The sequence below is a fragment of the Triturus cristatus genome, chromosome 9 (assembly GCF_964204655.1).
Source record: "Triturus cristatus chromosome 9, aTriCri1.1, whole genome shotgun sequence".
In the NCBI taxonomy this organism is placed as follows: domain Eukaryota; kingdom Metazoa; phylum Chordata; class Amphibia; order Caudata; family Salamandridae; genus Triturus; species Triturus cristatus.
The window spans coordinates 267,298,512-267,324,227 of NC_140592.1; the positions used below are offsets into that span (position 1 = coordinate 267,298,512).

The following is a 25,716-nucleotide window of genomic DNA, read 5'->3' on the forward strand; positions in this document are numbered from 1 at the left end:
TTCAGGGGTGCAATAGGGTGTCATTTTGACACCCTTGCACCCTTGAAATTGCATGAGCAATTTGCGAGTACCTACTGGTACTCGCAAATTGCTCATGCAATCTCCAATTCATTCCTATGGGCCTGGAGGCCCTTAGGAATGAATGGGACGGCATTCCTTAATTGTGACTCGCAATTTGCGAGTCGCAATTAAGGAATGTGTAGGAATCGCTATTTGTATAGCGATTTCTACATGCATAGGCTTTTGCAATTCCTTAATTGCGATTCCTTAATAATCGCAATTAAGGAATCGCAAAAGCCTTCGTTGATGCATGTGCCTGATAACCCTTCATATCTAATATCATTGACGCCAGTGGCGAAGATGAATGCAACTAAGTGGCAATTAAAAACCGATGCAAAGGAAGAATGCTACAAGGTGCTTTTTGAGGAGTCATCTAGACACATAACTACTTTACCCACATCGGCCTCATGCAATAGAAACCTCTCAGCGTTGGCTGCTGAGGTTTTGCAGAACTACATAAGAGAAGGACATATACAAGGATCAAAAGTGTCAGTGATGGCATCCCAGTAGAAGCTGTTTTCAAAAACAATTCCACTCTCTCTATTCCAAGCTGCTGTAAAATGGCCTCATTCTACTTTGCAGAAAGTACTTTTTAAAATAAGACATAACATTTTTTGAAGTTCAATTTTAAGCTTCCGAAGTTTCGCCTGATTCAAAACAGGTCCTTATTTCCAGAAATCAACAGTTTTTTAGGATGATGTCCCATTGTCACTACTTCATACAGAACCAGACATCTCTTTCAAAACAGATAAAGAAACTGCTAAAGGCAGATTCCAAGAGCATTTGATCAGAAGAGCATGTGACCACTTTTCAGAACTCGAAAGACGTTCTTTCAGTGGATATCACTAAGCAGTGGTATGATCCAAAGAACTGACAGTATTTTCTAGCCCCACTGATTTAGGTCCAATCCTCCTTCTACAGTGGCACAATTAGCAGTAGACACATGTCGCGTATACCAGCAGAATGCTACTGAAATAGAACAACATTCATGCATCTGAAAAAAGAAATCTTATGGGAATGCTGTCACTTTCGCATCTAGTTCTAGGGATATCAGTTCCAAGAATGCCCTGATCATAATCCATTAGCACTGCTATTTCAAGGGTCTGCATCCAAACCCCCTTCTCACATTGAAAAATGATTTCTTTCAGCTGCAAGAATATTTATTTCAAGAATTCTACATGTCTGGATCAGGGATCTTTGCTAATTACTTATCCCGTCATCCACATGAAGTGACTGCTGAAGAGGCTGCTCAAGGGGCTGAATCAGAGGAATGAGTAAGAACTGAACTGTTCAATGTCTCAAGACTATGAAGATGGCAACAGAAACAAAGTTGCTGATTAGTTCTTCAAACACCATCATAATGCACAACTGAAGCTAAAAGGATGTTACAGGTATTGGACTATGTCTGCAACAAATTATCTGTTATAAAGACAAGACTACTTTTGACGGATGGTCGAATTGTAAACCCATCTACCCTTGTGAAATGATTGATTTGTTGGTTCCTGGAGGGCCTCAGGAGATTGTAAAACCAAAAATATATCTATGACAGAAAGTCTTGTTCCATTAAATTGATCAAACAGGGGGGGATCTAGCAGCTTGTTGTGTGCCCTGTCAGGCCACCATGCAATGAACTGACCACTCTTGATGACACTGAGGACATTCCTCTGATCCCCTGGTCTTGCACCAGTGCTGATTTTGCTTTTCTCTCAGGTGATAGCTGTGAAGGCATGAACATTGTGTTCGGTACTGGTCGATAGGGAATGGTATTTGAAGAGCATGGGGACTGTTGTCAATCTGTACGTTCCCAATATCAACACAGCACATAGCTTCACAAAATGTACAAGGGCCACCACCAATGAAGCTTATGCGCTGTTTGTATCTTCTCTGAGGTCGCAAAAAGACACTGTAGCACTTGTTGGCTCCCATGAGCAGGGCAACAGCTAAAATACGTGGTGTAAGGAACCAACCTCCAAACTATTCTCAGACAACTCTTACAGGGAGTCCAACCAGAAGAAAGGTGTTAAATTCAAGAAGCAGGAAACAGGAGAATATTTAAAGGTGGTTTATTCAGGATGTCCAACACAGCACCAGTTATAGGCTCTGTAGTGACTAGTAGTATGACCAACTTAGAATTCTACATATAATCACAATTCTAAGATCTCCAAGGGTTCCAATAGAATTATGAGAATGAGGGGACATTTAAAGAGAAAGCAAACTAATTGAAGAATACAACAAAAGGCTTACACATACGTGCATCCACCTCACTCCTTGGACTGCGACCAACTGGCAGAAACAGGGAACTCTGAGAGAAAGGCACACCGATGTAAAAGGGATGTGGCTAAAACCTTATGAATTGCCATCCCACAGAGGCGGAAAAAGGCCAGCGAGATTCCTCAAGACTTGTGTCTGATCAATGAGAACAGGGAAGGGGTCAAAGGCAAGGACACAGTTATTCTTATTGCCTATGTCAGACTTATTGCCTATGTCAGACAAAGGACAGCCGGTGAGGGGGCAAAAACCTGGTATTCCAAGGGTGTCTGAGGCTTTCTCCCTATCTCTTTTCCCAGGCAAGGGCTGTTATGAGCTGTGAGGCTGCTATGATGAATAGAAAAAGGGTCTAAGAGACAGAGAACATTGTATCCCAAGGAACCCCTTGACCTGTTCCTTTTCTAGTTGCTCACAGCAAGAATACTTTACTTCGGACTCAGAAAAGAGTCTGGAAAGTTTAAAGAAGAACAGTCTGTATTGATAAAAGAAATACTATGGACACATTTTTAGATTCTGAGGATGAATAGTTTATGAAGAAATAATTCAAGCCTGACAAAAGACTGTGCACTGTACTATTTGATACCTTTTCTTACTAAAATACCTCACAGCAATTTGTGGAATTGAATGGCATCACACCTGTCACCTCTTTGCTGTGATTGATGATCATAGCACATTCACAAAATTAGAAATTGTGCACTGAACATCTGCAAACAATGTGATTCAAAAATTGGATAAAATAATGTTGACCCGTGGCATACTGCAGATGTCCAAATTGTCAAAGGGTTGCCCTTCCATAGAGAGTGAATTTCTGTTGAATCTGTTGCTTCTTCACATGCTTATAGGAAAATAACACTAAGGTGGCTGCAGGCTAAAGACAAAAGGCTCGATTATGATGGTGTTCGGACGTTCGTCCAACTTCATCGCAGCGGGATTGGAACCTACCGACAAGTAGTCGCGGTCCCACCCAGCAAATTATGATGTGACCACCGTGTAGGCAGTTACAAACATGTTTTTTTCCATTGTGGCTTGTGTTGTGGCCCAAAAAGGGCAGCTGCAAGGGAATAAGGAATGTTTTGAAACATCCATGCCCTGTGTGCCAGGCACACGGGCATGGATGTTTGGGGGGCACCTCATAGCGGAGGCCCATGGGGAACAGGGGCCCTACTAGAGGCCCCTAAAATCCCTTTCTGACAGCCTTTTTATGGCCATAGAAAGGCTGTTGGAAAGGGACATCGTAATTTCTATGGCGGTGCCTGAGCTGGCACCACCCCTATTGTAAGGAATACAATGAGGCCAACGGGCTCCTTGAGCCCGTCGGAAGCGTCGGTCTGTCCATTCGACCAATTTGGTCCGACCAACCACATCATAATGTGGCGGTCGGACCACTCTTCTGGATGGCGGTTGGACCGCCACCGACGACCTGTCGGTGGTGATCCGACCAACATCCTAATATGGCCCAAAGTTGAACATTGGGATCCTATTCTCAAAGGGAAATTTACACACGTATAGTTACTCACCTGTAAATTTACTCTTACACTTAGGTGTAAGTCTACACTATTTGTCTTTCTGAGTATACAGAAGTGAAGATTCACATGTATTCACTTCCTCAGTTAAATGGGTGGAGACTTCTAATACTGAATTTATGAGTGTAAAGTTTCTATCAGTCACTTTTCATACACAAGCGGAGATCCCTATGGAAAAGTATAGGGGAAAAAATTAAGTTTATAGGTTCGTAAAAATAATGTACTATTTTAATGGAAAGGAACATTTTTACTTAATTGAAAATAGTTAAAATATAAACTACATTTAAATGAAATTAACATAGTTCAAATTAACCTAGAACCTACAGTACATTAACATCTCAAATTAAATGTTTATGGATGTATTAATCAATTCCAATATATTTTAATGTAAACATATAATTTTATTCAACAATAAAAACACCCTTACAAGCATTTAATATGTAATTAAATGAATTGAGTTCAATTAAAAGTATTGTGTTCTTGTATTATTAATTTATTATAATTTTAATATTTTTTCTTGTTTAAAAGTTTAATAAAATTATTTTTAAAAGATATGTTAATTATTATTTTCAAAATGATTCAATATTTTAGTTTTATTTTGTGGACAACAGGAGGGTGCCAGCTCTGTAATACGCAGACGACTCTGTACTTATAGATCGCACTACCAATAGTTAAGTGCGGCAGCCACCATGAACAAAGGGTGGTGGAGTGGGTGAAGTCGCAAAGAAGACGTTGTCTCTCCTCTTTTTGCATGTTGGTCCCAGCAGCCCCTGGGACAGACTCCCTGTCTAATCCCTGCGCTGCAGCAAGCTGATTTGTCTGAGAAGGCCGGAAAGATGCCCTGCTCAAACCAGATAGTCTGTGGGGTTTCTCCAACCTGGCTGAAAATCTAAGTGCGCATGTGTGTTTTGGTCGGCCTGAGACGGCCGGCCAAACACACATGATAACTGAGGGAGTGAAGTGCACTAGCTACTGGCTAAGAGCCAGCAAATGTAAATTAAAACGATGCAAGAACATCGTTTTATTTTACATTTGCTGGCTAAAAGGCAGGTAGTGGGGCGACTCTCCTTTGCAATTGCGAACGAGCCGCCACTGATAGTTTACGCTTTTATGCAAGCGTTTTTATGTTTATATGGGAGGCCTACGGATGAAGATAAATTCTTCCAAATCCTACACTATGTTAGTAGGGCCAAAGAATGTGAACCCCTGAACCTACATGATCAGAGGCCAGCAGATTAGTAGTACGGATGATTTTTGCTATTTAGGTATCAGGATAGAGGAAAAATTAAAATGGAACACATTAATAATGCCTCGAGTGAAATCTTTTACCAGTGTGAAACATGGAATTCTCGCTTTTACAAGAAGGCTGGGACATCTACATATCAAATCTATATTGGCTTTATATAAAGCCAAGTGCATTCCCACAGTTCCTTTGGCTCAGAGATCTGAGGGTATGAGCCTTGTCTTCCTGTGCAGGTGGCAGAGAACACATTTCTCAGGAGGTTAATGATGTGACCGCATTCGCTACCCACTAAAGTTATCCATGAAGAACAGAGTGTGGGCTTTAGTTCAGAGTTTATTCAAATGAGCCCTGTTCTATTATGGTTGTCTGTTTGGTTAAAAAAAGATCTGTAATTTAATAGAACTATCCTGAAAGACTATTTGGGGTTGGAACACAGCCATTTAATTCCATGGATTCAGCACATCATAGATATTTTAAGGGTCCTAGGCAGGCCAGAGCTCTTCTCTTGCCCAGAGACAATTCTGAAATCTATTGTGAGCTGGGTTAAAGAGACATATCAGCAGTCTCAGTTTGAAAGGTGGTTATCAAGGTCCCTCTCTAGGACAGCCTGTCTGGATTTTGCTACGGTCAAACTTTCATGAGCGTGTGCATGGTATCTTACACTTGATATGCCAGTTTTCCACAGGCGCCTTTTATCATATTTTCATCTAAATGTGTTTCCCCAGCTGCTAGCCAGATGGCGCAGAACCCCAAACCTGTTACTTGTATTTGTGATTATGTTTCTGTAATTGACACTTCGCTTATCATTTTGTTTGCCCCATTTAAAAAAACCTCCACTTGAATTGCATTAGTCTTTTACTAATGTCAATCTAACTCAGTGAGCTCTGTTGTGGCATAACACGTTTTGTGAAGATCCTTAATTGTAAAAAAAAAAGTTAAAGAGTGGGTGAAAAAGTATATTATTCCCCATTTTAGCTACCATAGAAAATTTAGCTGACAGGGCTAAATCCACTGAATGAATTCATACCAAACTTGCCATGAATATAAAACTTCACTCAGAAAAAAATGTTTGTTTTTTTATTATTGGGAACAAATCCATTCAGTAAGTTTTGACTTATTCCTGATTAAAAAATGTGCCGGGTAGGATTGAAAGGATTAACACTTTTGTATATCTTGTCAGCTGAAAAACAAAATTCTTAATTGTTTTTTAACTTCGCACACTTTGATAAATAGGTCTGAAATTTACCAGACACTTAGGGCCCCATTAGGATGGTGGGCGGACTCCTGTCCTCCCGCCACCCTAGCGGTGCTGGGACCGGCCGCCAGTGGTGCACAGTCCCGCACCGTCAATTAGGATGCCACCGCCACTGTGGCGGTGGCATCCCGCATTCACAACATTGTGGCTGGCGGTGCACACAGCACCACCTGCCACAATGTTGTGAATCGACATTGTACATTGGCATGCACAACGTGACAGGCACCGCACGGTGCCTGCCACCTTGTCCATGCCAATGTTGGGGGGTACCATGGGGACCCCCCAAGGGCATCCCCCCACCCCTTCCAGGGCCAGATATGGGCCCCCATTGCAAACACTGCATTCCTTTCCATGGCAGAGTCACCGCCATAAAAAGGCATGGAATATGCCACATCCTAATATGGATGGCGGTGGTTGCAAAGAACCGCCACCATATTCAGGCCCTTTTCCGCCCGATCAGAAATCCGACTAGTGGTCTTACCGTCTGCCGCAGAGCCCCTCGCCATAGTAATATGGCGGAGGGTAATAAGGGACCATCTGGTGGGGGGATTGCCACTGCCGGGCTGGCGGTGGAGATCCACCCGCAATCCTAATGCGGCCCTTAGTACATTGAGATTACTATTGGTATCTTCGAATTTGTACACGTCCATAAAGGAAGGGCTCTGTTAACAAGCATTTGTATGGCAATCGATCTCGCCTTTGGGACTTTATATGTATTTAGCTATGCAGCACATTAGCCTGGGTACAGAAACATCTACTGTTCTTTAACATGGAGGAAAAGTGAGCACCGAACTGCGTGACAGGCCAGGTATGGGAACAAATGGAGAGAAATATTGCCTTTCAGCGGGAAATGGTATGGACCAAAGCTCTGTTTTCAATTTAAAATCAGGGCCTATTGTGGTCATATCACTGAAAATACAAGATTCGAAACAAATATTATTGTCTAGTGGTGCTCATGGTAGACAATTTCTATGGACTGAAATCAAGAGAATGCTAAAGTAGTTCTGGTATTTTACTGACCTCTGCTGGTCGTTTTCTATCAAGAAAGTTAAATAGAGGCTAAAAACAACTATTATTATTCCTACAAGTTGGTATCCATCTTCCACATCTCCAAAAGTGAGAATATTATATCCTACCTTCTCAATTACAATGATGATGCTCTATGGTTTTATCAAGTGGATCGACTCATTCAATTAAAACGTGATATACAACAGGCATGGATTGTGGTCAATCACCTGTAACATAATGGATGCGATTAAGTTCTAATTGAGCAAAGAGCACGGAATACTTATTGTTCATACCAGTGATTCTTAACCTTTTGACTTCTATCGACCTCTTCTTAATCATTACTGGAACCCGGAGACCCCCACTGAATCATTATTGGAATCCATAGACCCCCAATGAGTCATTACTAGATGCTGGGGACCCCGACCTGAGCATTTTCCATGATTTGAACTGCCAAATAATGCACAAAAAATACGGAAACAAGCATTCATCAAACAAATACACAAATGAGTCAATATTTTATTAAATTCTATGTAAAAAAATCAAACATTTAATATTAATTGCAAGACTGAAGCTTTTCCAAATTCAACTGAGACCCTTCATTGTCCATTATATATTCTCTTTGATGCACTCGCACTGCTCCCACAAATTAATTTGAGGATTCTAATTTAGGGGCTCATTACGATGGCGGCAAGACTGGAGTCCGTCCGCCATTGTGTTGGAGACCGCGACTGTCCACAATACATGCGGCGGTCCCGCACACCAAATCAAGATGCATCCGCCACCATGGCGATCGCATCTTGCATTTTAACATTGCGGGGGGTGTTGCCGACAGTAGCACCCGCCACAAGGCCAAAATGGTATATAGCGCATTTCACTGCACTACGTGGCAGGCACCACACGGTGCCTGCCACTTGGTACAGTGAAATGTTGGGGGTACCATGGGTACCCCAAGTGCACCCACACCTACCCCCAACACAAGGGGGGCCCGCAACAGGCCCCTGAAACCATTCTCCACCAGCCTTTTTTATGGTGTTTATCTGCCATGGAAAGGCTGGCTGGAGACAGTATCGTGATCTGTCAGATGGTGCCTGCTAAGCACCGCTGCCGTTTCATTGCTGCCAACCGCTCCGCCAGGCAATCGCAATGATTGCCTGTGGCGGTTCCGTGGCCAACGGACTTCGCGTCCGCCGTAATTGCAGTATGGATCCCACCGCCATCGTAATCTGGCGGTGGGAAAATCGCAGTCAGACGTGGGAAGGACCGCCACCGCCGGGCTGGGGATGGCGGTCCTCCCGCCATCCTAATGAGCCCCTTAATTTTTGTTAACCTCCAATTTCAAATTCTTTCACATTTACAGACATTTGTAAAATTTTCAGTTCTATATTTGCTTTTTTATTTATATACACTTTATCAATTTTTTAATATTACTTAATTTTCTAAGCAGTTACCGACGCCCTAAGTAGGCTTTGTGGACCCTCATAGGTCCCCAGACCATAGGTTAATAACCACTGGTTTATACCATTTTGTCATCTTGTTTAACCTACTGTGTGCCTATGTAGACCCTCAGTTGCATCATGCTTTACAAACACCTATATAAAATACTGTTATTTTTTTCTTGGAGCTTTTTATTCAATTACAGCGTTTTAGAGCAAATGCATACATAACAAACAGAGCGATTAACTATGCGCACATGTCACACCAAGTCATAAGACTTGGTGTGACATGTGCGCATAGCTGGATCCGTTTTTCGCTGTTGCGTCCCACAGCTCATTCTTTCACTCTCCACCTATATCATTTCTGTCTATATATTCATAGCTTATCTATCATGACATATCCGGCTGTGCAATCAAATAAGCAGTTACAGGCGCCCACATATCCTTAGGTCGGGAGGCTGCAGGCAGTTCCTCCACATGCAATTATCAACATCGTTTAACCATTGATTTACCTTAGGAGCTGTGCCTTGTCACTAGTCTTTTGGCCAGCTGTGTGGAAACCGCCACTAGCCTGCGGTTGCACAGCTGTAGTGTTGCACCTAATCCCAGCAGACACAGGTGCGGGGAGCACCCTATCCACTCCAGTGCCATCTCTGACAGGATATCGACCACCTTGGACCAAAAATTATATGCAGGAGCGCAGTGCCAGGACAGGTGTATAAAGTCAGCATCCGCTCTACCGCATTGGATCTAGCGAGAACTGTCCCAAAGTCCATATCTACACAGTTGGCTGTGGGCGTAGTATGTTTGTTGCAAGTATTTAAACTTTATGATTCTGAGGTTGCAGTTGGCAGTGAGTTGTCCTGTTAATGCACAGAATGCTTCCCAAGTATGTGGGGTCAATGTTGTGTTGAGTACTGCGTTCCATTTGTCTAAGGTGCCCCCTGACCTTCTTGTTTATCTTTAATTGACGCCTTGTATAGTCCGGGTATGAGGCTTTTCCATGAACTGCACATCAGCCACCCCTGTAACTCCGTTAGTGGTGTTGGTCCAATTCGTATTGGGTATACAATGTCTGTACACCGCTCGGAGTCTGGCATATATGAATATCAATAGCGCAGTTGAAGGCTGCTGAGCAATAAATGCATCTAGTGATAAGAATTGGCCATCTGGGTAAAGGTCCCCGAATGTAGCTAGTCCCACCTTAGCCAAAATAGCTATTGTCAGGGGTTCATGAGTGACCGAGATTTTTGGGTGGTCCATAAGAGGTAGTGCTGGCGCATAGATAGTTTTTTGCCTTGCTCTCTCACTCAGTCTATGCCATGCACTCGAGGGGCAGCGTATAGTATTTATCTCAGATCGTGCGATCTCTGGCCGCTTATGTAACAGGACAGCTGAGAGGGGCACTGAATGAACGTTGTCGCTCTCGACCACTAGGTGCAGCAGGGATTGGACCGGGTGGTATCAGAAGTGTGCAAACTGCGTCAGGGCGCATAGGTAGTGTCATTTCGTATTTGGAGTTCCGAATCTCCAGCTCATATGGTTTTGTCAGTACGTTCCATCTACATCTTGTTTGTTTACCAGCCTAAGCCAGTTTTATCGTGCATGACTTAGCGTTTAAAAAAATACATCAGGCAGCTGTATCGGTATATTGATAACCATATATAAAAATTTGAGGAAAATGGCCATCTTCATAATGGCGATGCGGTCTGCCAGCATTAGGGGCAATCTGATCCATCTGGACACTTGTTCCGTTAATTTTGTGATCTCTTGGCCATAGTTCACACAAACTACGAGCTCTGGGTCTCTGTGTACCCACACCCCTAGATACCTTACCGGGTCCACACACCATACAAGAGGGAATTGCATGTCATGTGGGTTAGTGTTCAATGTGAGTGGAATAATAGCAGACTTATCCCAGTTTATACTAAGCCTAGAATAGCGCTCATATTTATTATATTTGCGTATTAGAGGTGCCAAATTTAGTTCTGGGTGCCGCATGTACAGTACCATGTCATCTGTGTATAGCGAGATGGCAAGCTGACGTAATCTAAACTACAGATCTGCCATTGCATGTCTCCGGTGCAGCACACATGCCAATGGTTCTAAAGTAAAAGAGAATAGTATCAGTGACTTTGGGCAACCTTGCCTGGTGCCCCTACAAATTTCAACAGGATCTGAGATATGTTTATTTATCCGGATTCTAGCTATTGGGCTGTTATACAGAAGTCTGATCCACTGCAGAAAGGCATGCGGCATACACATGCAGTGATATATCGCAAACATGTATCCCCATTGTATGGAGTCAAAAGCCTTAGCAGCGTCAAGTAACAGTGCCGCAACCTTAATCTCCGCATCCAGCTGATGTAAAATAGCAAACATTGTATGCAGATTATGTGAGGTCGATCACTCAGGGACAAACCCAGACTGGTCCGCTAGTACAAGATGGCAGAAGCTGCTGCATTCTAGCACCAATAATTTGTGCTAGTATTTTAGTGTTTATGTTTATGAGGGAGAGCAGTCTAGAATACTCACATCGATTTGAGGACTTTTCAGGATTCAATTTTGTGACTGTGAGGGCCTCGCGGAGTGTTAGAGGCAGCCTATTCTTTTTATACGCTTCAAGGTACAATGCATGCAGGTGTGGGGCTAGCTGCACCATATATGTTTTGTAGAACTCACTGGGGAGTCAATCCCCGCCCACCGCCCTCCCATTGGGTAGTGTTTGAATGGCCTCCTTCACAACCTTGAGTGTTGTTGGCTGTACTAGGTACTCTCTTTGTCCTGGGGATAGTCAGGCCATGGCTACATCATCCTAGTACGCTGCAATCTCAGCGTCAGATGCATCCTCCCGTGGACCATATAGATTTGCGTAAAAGTCAGCAAATGCGGAGATAATTTTGGGTTTGTTGTTGCGTGGCATCTGGTTCCCATCTAATATCTCTACCATGTGTGATTGCGACATGGGCTACACTATTTTGGAAGCTAAGGTGTGACCTGGTCTGCCATCTCCTCATATGCCCGTCCCTTCCATCATCTAGACATATGGGCACACTTCCTGCTCAGCCACTTCATTGTATTCGTTTATCAACTCCCTTATTTGTGCCAGTGTGGCACCTGGATGACAGTGCATGTAGCTGTGCTCCATTCCCTTTCAGGTGTCTTCAATATATTTCAGCCTGTTGCGGAGCGCTTTGAGAATCCCGACCTGGACTCCCATACATTTGCCTCGAATGGTGATCTTGAATCATCCCATAACATCCCCATCTCATCCACTGATCCCACATTTTCCTGGAAAAAATGTGTTATTGCCCTGCTTATAGTATCTTTAAACACTGGGTCAAGCAGCGAGGAGGGCTTCAGTCTCCACTGATGTGGTGGTTTATTTTGAGTGGGTAACGCCATCTCCAGCAAGTCCGAAGCGTTGCCAGATAGTGTCCTAGCCAAATGAGTTACTGTGATAGTCCAGGTGCTAGCCTCCTTCGACACAAGCCAATAGTCTATTCTAGACCTTGTGCTATGCACTGACGATGTGTATGTTCCCTCCTTCGTGCCTGGGTGTCATGTCCTCCACAGATCTACTGATCCAAGGGTATCTATAAAAGCATGAATAGAGCGGGCCACCTGTTTCCCATGCCAGTCTCTGGCCGCTTCATGATCCATTTGGGGATCTAAGTATGTGTTCAGGTCTCCTCCCTATATCACCACTGAGGGCTCTAGGGCTTCCAGGTATTACCAGATCTTGCTATAGAAGTCAGGGTCCTCCACATTGTGGCCATATGTATTGACCATCCTCACCATAATGCCCTCCAGGTTACCCTGTACTAATACAAACCTCACCTGGTCATCTGTTTCAGAGTGTGTAAGTGTGAATAGGGTCCCTTTTTTCATAAGAGGATCACCTTCCTTGGTGCCTATATTTCCTTTGGTAGCTTTCAGAAGGTGTGTTTCCTGTAGCAGGGCAATTTGTATGTGATGGCGATCAAGGTATGTGAGCACCTGCCTTGTTTTTTGTGATTGTTAATCCCTCTTCTATTCCATGTCAGGAATTTAATCGTTCCCACTTGGTTTTTCATTTAATACTAGTATTTAGCTGTGGGGTATGATTTAGGATGCACATCCACTTAAGTGGTAGTAGAATACATACTTGATCCAACATGCACTGCCGCTCCAGCTCCTCGATAGGAAAAAGAAAAACACGGCCCACCCATTAATCATGCTAAGCTTTCCCAACTAAACTCAAGAAACAGATTTACATTACCAGTCATTCGGGAAATACCCTCCAGGGTTCACCAGAGGCTGAAGTGAGTCACTTAGGGCCATTTTTCAGTTGTAATCTTAGGTTCCCATCATGGAAGGAGATTCATGCCAGTAGGAAATTCACCCAAAAGTACCTGGCAGTAATGCTGCTCTTACCAGCTGATTCTGACCTTTTCCAACTATGGCCACAAATGACCGCCTCACTGGGCCTAACCTGTTTCCTGGCAGGTGCCATCTTGCACACAAGTTACTACTCAATCATCACAGTCGCCCGCAGTGCTCTCCACAGCAACTGTCTACCTCAGTTGTCCAGGGTCCCGTCATTATCTTCCACATTTTGCTTTTTTGGACCGCCCTTGAGCAGCGTTTTAGCATCAGCTATAGCATCCTTAGACGAGATGAAGATCTTGCTCCTCCCCTCTATCTCTATGCGCAGTCATGCAGCGTACAGCATGGCATGCTGGATGTGTTCCGATTGCAGTAACTTTTTCACGTGTTGAAACTCTTTGCGCGCTGCTTGGACTGCCAGTGTGAATTCTGTGTAGAATGCCACACAGTTCCCCTGATATGTTATGGGATGTTTCTCGCACGCCAGTCTTAGTACTGTATTGCGGTCTCTGTAGTTTATTAGTTTGGCAATGACTGGGCGCAGTGGCATCCCAGGTGCGGGCCTTACCATCAACGATCTATGTGTCCTCTCTGCTAGGAGGACATAGGACAGATGTTCTGCACCGAAGACCTCCCGCAGCATGTTTTCGACAAAGTGTTCCATCTTGCCTGTGTTAGTGATCCCTGGAATTCTGGTGATTTTTGGCCTGTATCACGGCCAGGATTCTCTCCGTGCTGGAGCATCTTGTAGGAACTGTCTGTAAGCCGTCTTCCACAGTGGAAATGCGCTGCTCCGCCTCTCCCAATCTAGCCTCCTGCTTATCCAGTTTGGCCGACATGTGATCTATGCACAGGTTAAGAGCATCGATTATACCGTCTATGGTATGCAGGCTCTGTTGCATTGCTGGTAGGGTGGATTCCAGTATTGTGGATCTCTGCCTCGAGGACGACTCTTGCTCCGAATCCGAGAGTGCGTGCCGTTGTGTTTTGGCGGGTTTCCGCGTTTCAAATGTGAGCTTCGCCTGCTGCTTATCTGTCTGCCCAAAGGCCTCTCAGTCCCAACACACACGGAGGCAGTGCCCTGCACTGAGATAGTATCATTCAAGCTTATGAAGAGTAGATTTCCTCCACTCCTTTCAGCAAGAGCATGCAGCCTCACCATGTGGCGCACAGTACCTGCTCTCTGGGCGCACTGTATAGTCCACAAATACAGGGCTTTCATCACCCAGTGCGATCCACCCGATCTCGGCTCCCTCCACTGTATAATTCACATAGTGCCCACTGATGCCGTCTAAAGTTATTCTATGTGATATCTGTATGTTATGCCCTTCACTTACGTCCGGCATCTGCAAAAGCTTGTAATATAATTCCTTTTGTCCCTGGAATTCACTTATGGCCTTCCCCCTTGGCCTACTGTGCTCTCTTCATCCACAGTGTTTCCTGCATCCCCCAGCTTGTCCGTCAGCTCGCCGCTCTCCTCTCCTCCACAGGGGCCGGGGTCGGCTCCTACCGGGCTCGCGGATGCCCCTATCCGAGCTCCCAGTGTCCTCTCGTCACGTTAGTGTCACGCAGAGCAGGCGGGCCCACGGACAGCCCTGCAGATCTCCTTTGATGATTCAAGCCGGGCAGACGCCCAGTCAGTTCTGCGGAGGCGAACTCACCTGCCGCTCGTCCTCTGAAGATCTCAGCTAAGGCTCCAGGGTAGCAGCGCGTTTCACCAATGTAGGTGCCTCGGGCGTTCGAGCCCCTCACTCCGCTGCTGGATGCACAGCCTCGACAGATTCAATACGTCTTCCAGGGGTGGATCAGCAGAACAGCCACTCGCTCCTAGACTACTCTTCGAGCGGCCACCATTTTCCCCGACCTGCGGTGCACCTCGCCGTATTTGTGTTTGTAGTGGCCGCATCGATTCACAGACAGGCTCAAACGGGTTCCAATGTCCTCATTAATTCATGGCTCCGTCAAGTAGTCATGGATGGCAGTTTTCTCATAGGATATTTGGCGGATAGTTATATTCAGCTGGCAGAGCAGCACTAGTGTGTGGCCATCTTGCCGTGGGCTCTCTGGCGCCCCCACAAAATACTGTTATTAAGACCTTCTGATGAAAAACTAAGGGTGTCCTAGTTTTGTAAGAGTCCGCAATTGATCCATGGTCTTTGAATAGGATAATTAATTTTGAACTGAATATATATTTATATGTATTTATGGATTTTTTAATGAGATGAATTTATATTCTTTATATGTTCAATGTGCCTAACAAAGAAAATTGTTTTAAAATAAAATTCAGTACACAAATAAATTTGCAAGCTTTATGAGAAATTCATGGACCATTGTGCCTATTTTAAAAAACGATGGATTTGAGTGCTCCTCGTACTTTGAAACGTCTGTTTTTTTGCGTTTGTAGAAGGAGCATCCATAACAGCTGGCTGCTGCTTGGCGAGAGCATCAATAGAGACTCAGAGCTGCCTGTGGTTTATGGTTTTCATTAGTCATAGCTGTTTTCTGTAAATATTTTGATACTGAGGATGATATATTGTATAGCTTTTTATTTAATACACATTATTTGAGATGAATTCACAGTGGGAACTTCGTAGTCACACTAATGCCACTGGTGACTTCTCTGCTCGGAATTTCATGCTGTGATATTTGTTTAATTTTAGCTTGCATGAGGATTGTCCTTATGTCAGTGTTGATCATGTGTGGTTGCCCCTGTTTGCTCCTACCCTCAGTCAATCAGCCAATTGTTGATGCCAAGGGATTCTTGGACAAGACAACAGTCAGGTCCTCAACAGACAATCCTGTGAGCGATAATGTAGAATGGGCTAGTTTGAAGAATGCAGCAACCATCTTAGACCTGAGAAGTCACTTAAAAGACAATGTGTGTTTTATATATATTTATTTTTCACTAATCTAGCACATAATAAATGTGTAATAATTATAGTAAAGGCTATTTTAGCACTAGAAAAGGAGAACAAAAAAGTAAACAACAAAAAGTAGTTCTAACAACATGGAAAATCAGTCACATAATTCTTACACCACATTATGTCATACTGAGATATGTGGCCCAAGTAACCATGTATCTTTTTCTCTAACCTGTTTAGCTCCCTGTCCGAACATTCTCAGCAGTCCTTTTGTCCTATGCAGAGAGCGCCAGCAAAATAATCTCCTGTCTCTGTATCTGTCTGTTTCTTAGCTGGCTAAACACAGTATTTTTGTAGTGGTAACATCAGGTATAAGTGTGGAATGGCAGCCCTTGGTTCCCAACATGTGTTTGATGAATTGGTAATGAAAACTTAAATGAGAAAGTTATACATGAAAACAAAATGGTGCTGATGCTGTAAATAATTCTTTATTTCGGTTTAACAAACCATAAAAGAAGCAACTATACAAATCGTGAGTGTGCCATTTTGGGTTGAGAGGGCATTTCAGAAAGCAAATGTACAAATTGGAATAAAAACGCTCAAGTTGACACGATAAAATGACATTGGCATCAAATGAGTAGAACAATTCCACACAATTCATGTCTTTGCCCTCTCTAACATGATAATGGAACTAAAGTGCAAGTAAAGTGCAAGTGCATCATCGAGATTTGTGCAAATCAGTTTCCAGTTGATAGCCCGCATATTAAGCAGAAGAAGAAGGGGGGCATTGCCCCTAGTTTAAGAACAAAGCTCTGGCACTGGTCACAAACCAGAATAAAATACATAAAATACAGTCATAAAAATAATTATTAAGAGTTATAAAAATAGCAGCGTTAACTAGTCAGTGCAATCTAGATTGATCAGCACAATCTATTTTAGCTGTTCATACCGATCGGCCCGTGTATCTGTGCCCTCCTTCTAATCGCCCAAAAATGGCCCAGGAATTTCACAGTGGCACAAGCGAAAAGGGGTCTAGCATCTGATTTTATTTTCCGTAGGGCATTTTTAGAGCTTTGAGTCCCTAATTGCCTGCACACAGGAGCTAGCCATTTGCTTCTTGGCTTAGATTAGGCTTTACAGGCAAAGAGTACATTCTCAATAGATTCATGTGGACATGGGAAAGAAGGATAGCCCTTGGGTTGAAGTTTGTTGTTCTGCCAGGAATTGGTAAAGGTATTAAAAGGTAGGTCGCCATGTCTAAACTGTGTATACAGCTTCCTATCGGCTGGCACCTTAATCATGTCGAAGTAGCTTTCTAGATGACAATTCAATTTCAGATTGGTGAAAGCATCAGCTAGGCTGCCAAGTTGACTTTTCTGATGGTTGTTCTCTTCGACCCAAGCCCAATACAGATGCTTTACTTGACTTCATGTATATGAAGGTGGATGGCTGATAGGCTGGGTTGGCAAGCCAATACTAGACCGAAGGGCATTTACTTGTTTAATCCAGCCGATTTTATTAGTGGTGTCCAAGTAGGAGATCTCACAGAAAGCAGCTACATAGTGTGCCAGGTCAGGAGTGGATGCCAATCTATGCCAAAACAACAGTGGGCGGAGCTTGCTAGATCGTGGATGGACTTAACACCCAAATCAAGCTTAAGAGGGAGGAGGGGTGCGCTTGGGGGAGGAATAGAAGGATCCTGAGAAACTTGTTTTCCACAGCTTCGAGCTCATTGGAGGGTGCTATGCCCCACAGCTCTGCTCCATAAAGGGTACTAGGCACGGCCTTGCAGTTGTACAGTTTAAGGTCAGGGGCTTCTCTAAGTGTCTCATCCAAGCCATTCCCTCCCATAATTTAATACCCAAGTAATCGAAGGAGCTAACCCTTTCAAGCGGTACATTGTCCAGAAGTATGTTTCCCTTGAAAGATTTGTGCGGGTTGAACATCATTAGCTTGGTTTTAGTGGTGTTTATGACCAAGCCCCTCTCATCACAAAATGCCTTAAAATCGTTTAAAAGCCTTTGGAAACCCATGGAAGTTTTGGAAATTAGTAGGGTATCGTCAGCAAATAACAGTGTAGCAATTGTTTGGTTCACTAGAGATGGTGCGTCGGCAGATTGGGAGCACACAAAGTCTGCTACCTGGTTGACGTACAGGGAGAAAAGGGTTAGGGCCAATAGTCACATCCCTGGAGGACCCCCCTTTGGATCGTGATTGGCTCAGTAAGTTGTTCCTGGTTTCCCCACCTCACCCGGACATAGTTGCCATCATGCAGCCTAACTAATATTTCCAGGATCTCCAAAGACATTCCCAAATCCCTAAGTACCCACCATAGTAGGTCCCTGGGCACAAGTTCGAATGCGTTTTTTAAATCAATGAAGGCGAGGTATAGGCTTCCCTTGCCCAGGACAACAACCTTCCAATATAGCATGACTAAACGAAATACTTGATCCATTGTGCCGGTCTTCGGCCGGAATCCTGCTTGGAGTGGAGAGAGGATGTCATTCTCATCCATCCAGTCCTGGATTTTGGCCAGGACGGAGCGGCAGAAGACCTTTTAGGCTCAATCGATCAAGCTGATTGGGAAATAGTTGGAGGGCATCGACCTGTCCTGTCTCTGTATCTGTCTGTTTCTTAGCTGGCTAAACACAGTGTTTTTATAGTGGTAACATCTGGTAAAAGTGTGGAATGGCGGCTCTTGGTTCCCAACATGTGTTTGATGAATTGGTCATGAAAACGTAAATGAGAAAGTTATACATAAAAACAAAATGGTGCTGATGCAAAATCCGTTTCCCAGTATTCCCAAAAGCATTAGTACATGAGCACCAGCATATGTGCATATGTGGAGGTCTACTAAATCTTCCAAAATCCAGGTGCCTAATTTACAGTTTGGTGGACGGGTTACGCAATCACAATCATGATGGGTATCTTGTCAGCCTTATTACAAGTGTATTATATCCTAAGGGCTTTGTAATAAGGCAGACAGGATATCTGTCATGTTTGTAACAGAGTAACCCATCTGGCAATCTCTAGATCAGGCTTTCAGAATGAAAATAGCAAGAGTATAATGCAAAGCATGATACAGAATTACTGTGTTAGAGCCTTCTTATTCTTGTGTAGAGGCTAGCATGATATAAAATATATTGGAATGTTGAGGAGTTGGAAGGGGATGTGGATATTCAGTTGGTAGTAGGTACTCGAGGAGGATTTTAATAGTGTGTGCTGGTGATTGCTGAATAAAGATTTGAATGCAGCAAATGCCTGTCACCCACATTATATTTGCGACGAGTGAACTTCACCGCGTAGATCTCCGCCTTGACATCGTTGACTACAGTTAGTTGAAAATGCAAATTCGCGTGCCATCATAAAAGAAGAATGAAACAAGGAGTATTGTGATGGCAACATATGGAACAAAATTAAGGAATACGCACAAAGTAGGTGGCCAAATAATTATGTACCGGATGACGATTGTAAACAATTTGGAGAAGTAAGAAGTGAACTTTCCTTTAATAAATGTGGGTTCCAGTTAAGAGGTGAAAGGTTAGTTCCACCAAATGCCTTGATGACTGGAATTCTGAATTTTATGCATGAAGGTCATCTTGGAATCATTAAGTCTAAATTAAGAGTGAAAGCTTCTTATTGGTGGCCTGCTCTTGATCTAGAATTTGAAAGATTTGTTCGTAATTGTGTGCAATGTGCCAATACTGACAAGAATCAAAGGACCTTGAGACCGCCACTTTATCCGATTGAGTGTCCGGAGGGCTTGAGGAATTTCTGGCTATTGATGTATTGAGACCCATTTTAGATCTCTGTGGTACACCATAATTTGTAGTAGTGTTGGTTGACTTGCTTGGCCAGAAGTGGAAGTTTTGACTAAAGTGGATTCTAAAGCTAATGTTCCTTTGAAGAGTAGGTATTCCTTAGAGAAGGGATTCCTAAGGTGTTATTGCTTGACAATGGTCCTCAGTTTGTGTCAAGTTAATCAAAAGTTTTTTTAGGTAAGAACGGGGTGAGAAGCAAACACACCTCATTATATTATCCAGCCAGCAATGGGGCAGTGGAACTCTTCAACAGGGTTATCAAAGGAAGTGTACAAATTGTTATAGGTGCTGGTGTGAATTGGGAGGTGGAACTCAGCAAATTGGTGTGGGCATACAGGATTACTCCTGCACTTACAGGTTACAGTTCCTTCAAAGTACTTAGGGGAAAGAAGCTGTTTACCAAGAATAATATTGCTTGGCATTCAGGAGATAGGAAAAAAGAGTGGTAATGCAAAGTGGTTAGGGAAAAGATTAAGAAAGTACAAGGTATTTACAAGAAACATTATGACCGTGAACATGAAGTGAGGGGTGTTGAGAAATTGGGATTGTGTTAAGAATTGTGTTGGAACTAAGAAAGGTATGAGCAAGTACAGTGAACCACTTCATGTGTTCAAGTTTTTCTCAAATGCGACTGAGTTGAGTGATAAGAAAGTGTAGCACTTTAGCAATTTAACAAAGTGCAGCTAAATTATTTTATGGAAGGAGGAGAATAGTGCTGTTCCAGTTAATTCTGGATCGTGGTATGATGTTGAATGATTGGATAAAATGGCTGTGAACAGTGGGGAAGATGGCTTTGAGGTAGTAGATGCGTTAGGAGTATCTGACCTGGGCGCTGAAGCTAATCAGCCTGATTTGGATGAAGTTGCAGGAGTTTGTGACGGTCACCCTGCAAACAATAAGCCATCTCCTGGAGTTACTAGGGGTGGAAGGGTGGTGGTGCAACAAGGAAAATTCAAGGATTTTGTTACAGGGTAATGTTTAGATGTGCAAGTAGATACTTATTTATACACTTAAAATTATATACTGTAAATTATATATTGGAAGTGCTGTTTTATTGTTGAATATAACAAAATTTAAAACATTTTTGTTGACCACAGCCTAAAGGGAAGCATTAAGAACCAGAAATGCTAGTGATAAATTGCAAATCTCACAAACACTTGATAATACTCATGGATTCAATTGAATGACACCAAATGATCTCCTTGAGAGGTCAGGGGAATACTGTTCAGATGAGTTGTAGTAGTGAATTGAACGGCCTGCATCTATTTTGAATTGTACTGCCTAATCACATCTTTTAGGACTCTTTCGATACAAAATCAAGTTATAGACACCAAATATCTTTTGTGTTAGGAAAATAATTAAATATGCTCCTTTTCTTCTCTACTCCTATGGAACTGTAACCAATGCTCATTTGGGTCAAAGCACCATTCATCAAGGGCATCATATTCTAACACAATATTTTGTTACAAAGTGGAATCTTGCCTGGGTCTAGTGGAGTGCAAGTAAACTTGATTCTGCAACTGCCTTCTACATCTTCTAGCAACAATAGTTCTGAGTAGAGGCCCATAGGTTCTCACTGAAGAATTGGATTTGCCCCAACTGATCACTTGGCCTGCTTCTGCCAAACTTTTTATATACAGAGTGGGAATTAAGCCCAAATCTCGTAGAGTGGAACCAAAGTTGATTATGTAAATACTTTCTACCTTCTCCAGCACCCATATGTCTGAGGAAGATGCTCATAGGATCTCAAAGAACTGGATTTGCTGCCAGCAGTTAACCCTGTGTTACTACTGGTAGTATGAGAAATGCTAATTGTTCCTCAGTTATGTGGGAGACTGGTTCTTTGCAGCTCTCACAGATAGGGGACAAACTTCTGTCCAGTGGTAACTGGCATCTACCCAGAGGGGGGGGGGGGGGGGGGGGAGGCCTGCGCACGCAAATATTAATATTTTAAAAACGTATCTAAACTGACGTCCACTGCTCCTGAACCATTCCCAGGAACTGTATGCGGTGCAGGAACCAATCCTGGCACTGCTCTCATGCTGTAAGAGGTGGGAGCGGCCTCACTCGCTGCTCCCGACGACACAGGAGCCCTGCACCTACTCTAATACAGCTGTCTTAAGACAGCTGGGTTAAAAGTTTTAAAGTGTGCATGTGTGACTGGCCGTCGCAAGCTGGTCGGCCAAAGGGACATGCGCACTTTGAAAAAAGCACATTTAGCCCACTTTCCTACCTGCTTCTGTCATTTAGCAGCAGATCATCCCCATCCTGATGCTATGTTCAGGACGAGAGGATTAAAAATAAAATGGTAATGAATTACCATTTTATTTTTCATCTTTGGTGTAATTTAGGTGGGGTGAAGGTCCTCCAAGGGAGAAGCCGCCCCTGCTTCTGTCTGTTCTGGTGTGGCTTTGAGGAAAACATGTGTGGGAGGATAACTTGGAAGCTAACACTGAGAAACCATGTTTCCTCTCCTCTTATAATTCTTTTCAGCTTTTCTTTCCCTGGCGACAATGAAAGTTCAAAAGGTAAGAGGTGATAGGTTGATACCATTAAAGACAGATATGCCAAAATCTCTGTTTACTTCTCCATTTAGTAATGCTGAACTTTGTGAGCCCCAACCTACGGGCAGAAAGAGTGTTTGGAAATGTGGAAGAAGAGGTTGAGATGCATGAGATGCGGCAGATCATTCTCCCACCTCGCCGCCAAGACATGGAACACCCTCCCCATCCTCCTGCGGCAGACCGAAGACCTCCTAACCTTCAGAAGACTTCTCACGACCTGGCTCTTCAAACAGTAGCAGCTCCAACCCCCCAGCACCTTGACAGGTATGTAGTGCGCTCTATACATGCTATGATTGATTGATTGTTTGTATACATAATTTCTTGCAATGCCAGGTATGATCTTGTGTATGATTTATTGAGCCCTGAATCTTCCCAACCTTCTCTTTAAAAGATATCTTTAAACTCTGGTAGGATAGGGAATCCAGCCTGCTTGAGATGATTGAAATGACGTAATATAATTCTAGGAGAAATGCTTGGTTCTTCATGATCATAAATGGCAATAATCTCAGGGGTACTGGTTAATATTGTGGCATGGGCTCAATTTAGATATATTTGCACGCAGGTTCCCCAACCACAATATCTGTCTTACCCGTCTCCTTCAGAGAGGAACACCTGGTTTCAGGTAAGCAATGTGAAGAAGCTGAATCCACCTAGGCAGTGTGCTTCTCCTGGACTGTCATCTGTGACACTGCAGAATGTTCCTTTATTGGCTGCCTTGCTCTCTCTTCAGATAAGGAGTAGTCAGCTTTAGACTTCAGACCTATTGTTGTCTTTTAAGTGGGTAGAGATGTATACTTAGTGACATCACAGTGTCTTCTCTTGACCAAATGTTTCCTATATGGGCACCCGAATGTGCCTACGGACCCTGCTAGAGTAGTTCTATGTGTCCCCAGCTATCACCAAAATTTAGGAGAAGAACAAACCAAGCCTCAGGCAGGAAGAAAGGTTGTCAATCCTGGTATGTCCCACTGAGGACCACCATCATCAACCGTTAGAGCATATTCAACATTCATATGCATACTACTCCACTGATACAGCAGTGCCCTGCCAGTCCTGTGTGCACACTCAGATTCTAGTTGCTGTTTCTCTGTAAAAAATGGAGCAAGCAGCCTTCAGACAGGAAAAATCCCCCAAAACGAGGTTCACTGGACTTTTTTTTGCAAGATCCTGCTGATCCTCTCCCCTTTCTTCAAGATGACTAACTTCTTCACACTGAGAACGCCTGACCCCTCTGACAGGTAGACTACACTCTGTTAGCGCTCCCTAGATCTCTACCCTACCCCACAAGGAGTGGCCTCAAAGAGACAGATATCGGGCCTCAAGCAAAGCAGGGACTCCTGCAATAGCAGCAATCTCTGTCTGGAGAAAGTAAAACACGTGGGTGCTATAACAGATATCATTCTTCAAAAGGATTTTGAAAGGCTAAATATTTGAAGAATCAGTGGTACTCTTGTCCAGAAAATAGTTAAACCTCTTTACTGGAAACTGGGATGAGAAGGACGTTGAGGTAATTGTTTTATAAAGCAGGCAAAGGGGCCGATTCACAGAACTAATCTGAGATAAAATCCTAAACTTACTACTTTTGGTATTCACAGAAAGTATTTAGTAGTAGTAAAGTTAGGAGTCCTAACTTTACTACTACTAAATGCCTTCTGTAAATACTAAAAGTAGTAAGTTTAGGATTTTATCTCAGTTTAGTAGTAGTAAAGTTAGGAGTCCGAACTTTAATAGTACTAAATGCCTTCTGTGAATACCGAAAGTAGTAAGTTTAGGATTTTATCTCAGATTAGTTCTGTGAATCGGACCCAAAGAGTTTAAAAGACATATGATCCCAATAAGGCATTAAACACGCTATTTTAAGTTGATTATAAAGACCATGAGTAGTTGTTCATTCATATCCATTACTTAGTTCACCGTGAATGAACTCAGATTTAATTTAGATTGGAGCTAAAGGAGCACTAAGGGGATAACGAGGGAGCATTTTGATGCATAATTCTCTTTGAAAATGATGAATGAATACATATTAATGACCTTACAATGCCAACAATAGAACAGCCTTCACTCTTCAGGCAATAATTGAGCAGTAAGAAAAGTTCTGTAGGAGAGGAATTTAAAAGTCAAATGCCACAGACTCCACCTAATTGGAATTACGAGGCTGAGGGTCCTAGGAGTAGCAGGGCTGGAACATTTTTACATAATTTAACTGAACTAAATGCCTTTGTTTATAATTATAAGCAGATTGTCAGTGTTCTTGAGACTATGTCTGCGTCGTACAAGTGCCAAGTATAAAATAATAATTCTTCAGAGATTCAATCTAAACATGTGGAGCTGTCTTGTTAGGACATTATCTTGGCCCTCATAGTTAATACATTATATTCATGTCTTGGGATGTCAAAGAAGACGCCCTGATAAAGTAGCAGCTCACAGGAGAAGGGTGTGATATAGAAAGTGAACCTAACAACATTCCTTTAGGGTCACACCTCACCAACACTGATACAGCAACCCTTCTGGGCAATCACTTTGCACTGCGACCTTTTCACCTGGGGATGACCACACTTCCTTTACATATTTTAATAGCAGTGAAACGTGTCGACCTTGTCATTAAATAGCGTGGTTAACGCGAAGTAATATAAGACACACAAATCACAAGTAACAACGTGGGACAGATAGTACGTACACAAACATTTTGTATGAGGACGAGTATAGGCAACCACTTCCGGCCATGTGTGAGTTACACATGCACATACATACCACATTGGACTGCACCGATAATAAGAAGCCCGGATCCGGCTTCTGCGACCTTCTGTTGTTCCCTTGCAGGGCCGGCTTTAGCACTGGTGGCACCCTGTGCGACAATGTTTGTTGGCGCCCCCCACAGACTCCCTCACTTCCACCCTTTCACAGTGCCCCCTCAAGTCTCCATAATCACTCTCTCTCACATGTATTTAATTAGTTGTATAGCACCTGCTACACCAGTGTAGGGTGTCAGAGCACTTTCCATCACACACACTACACAGAGACAATCAATCATAGGTGTGTAAATCAGTGTATAGGAATTGTTACAGAAGCCAGAAGACTACAAGGTGTAGGCGTCACATGACATACATACTGGTAGACATTTTAGTTTAAGAGTGCTTGGCCTGAAGAAGCACAGAATCAGAATTGAAAACATAACCCCATGGTTTGGGGTTACATTTAATAATAGTGATTTTTTATTCTTATCAAAATGAACCCTTTTTGAAACAATAGAATAATGGAAGACAGAGGAAACATTATAATGCTCTGCTCTATATCTTGCAGTTTGCATGCAGC

The 25,716-nt window shown here is 43.2% G+C and overlaps 1 long non-coding RNA gene across 1 annotated transcript in view; it reads left to right on the forward strand.

The window, feature by feature from the left end:
- The window catches only part of LOC146797726 (uncharacterized), a 237,521-nt gene that overhangs the window by 176,182 nt on the left and 35,623 nt on the right, over window positions 1–25,716 (forward strand). The window contains exon 4 of the long non-coding RNA XR_014969033.1: window positions 22,437–22,668. This is a non-coding gene — a long non-coding RNA (uncharacterized LOC146797726). The remainder of the gene's footprint in view (window positions 1–22,436; window positions 22,669–25,716) is intronic.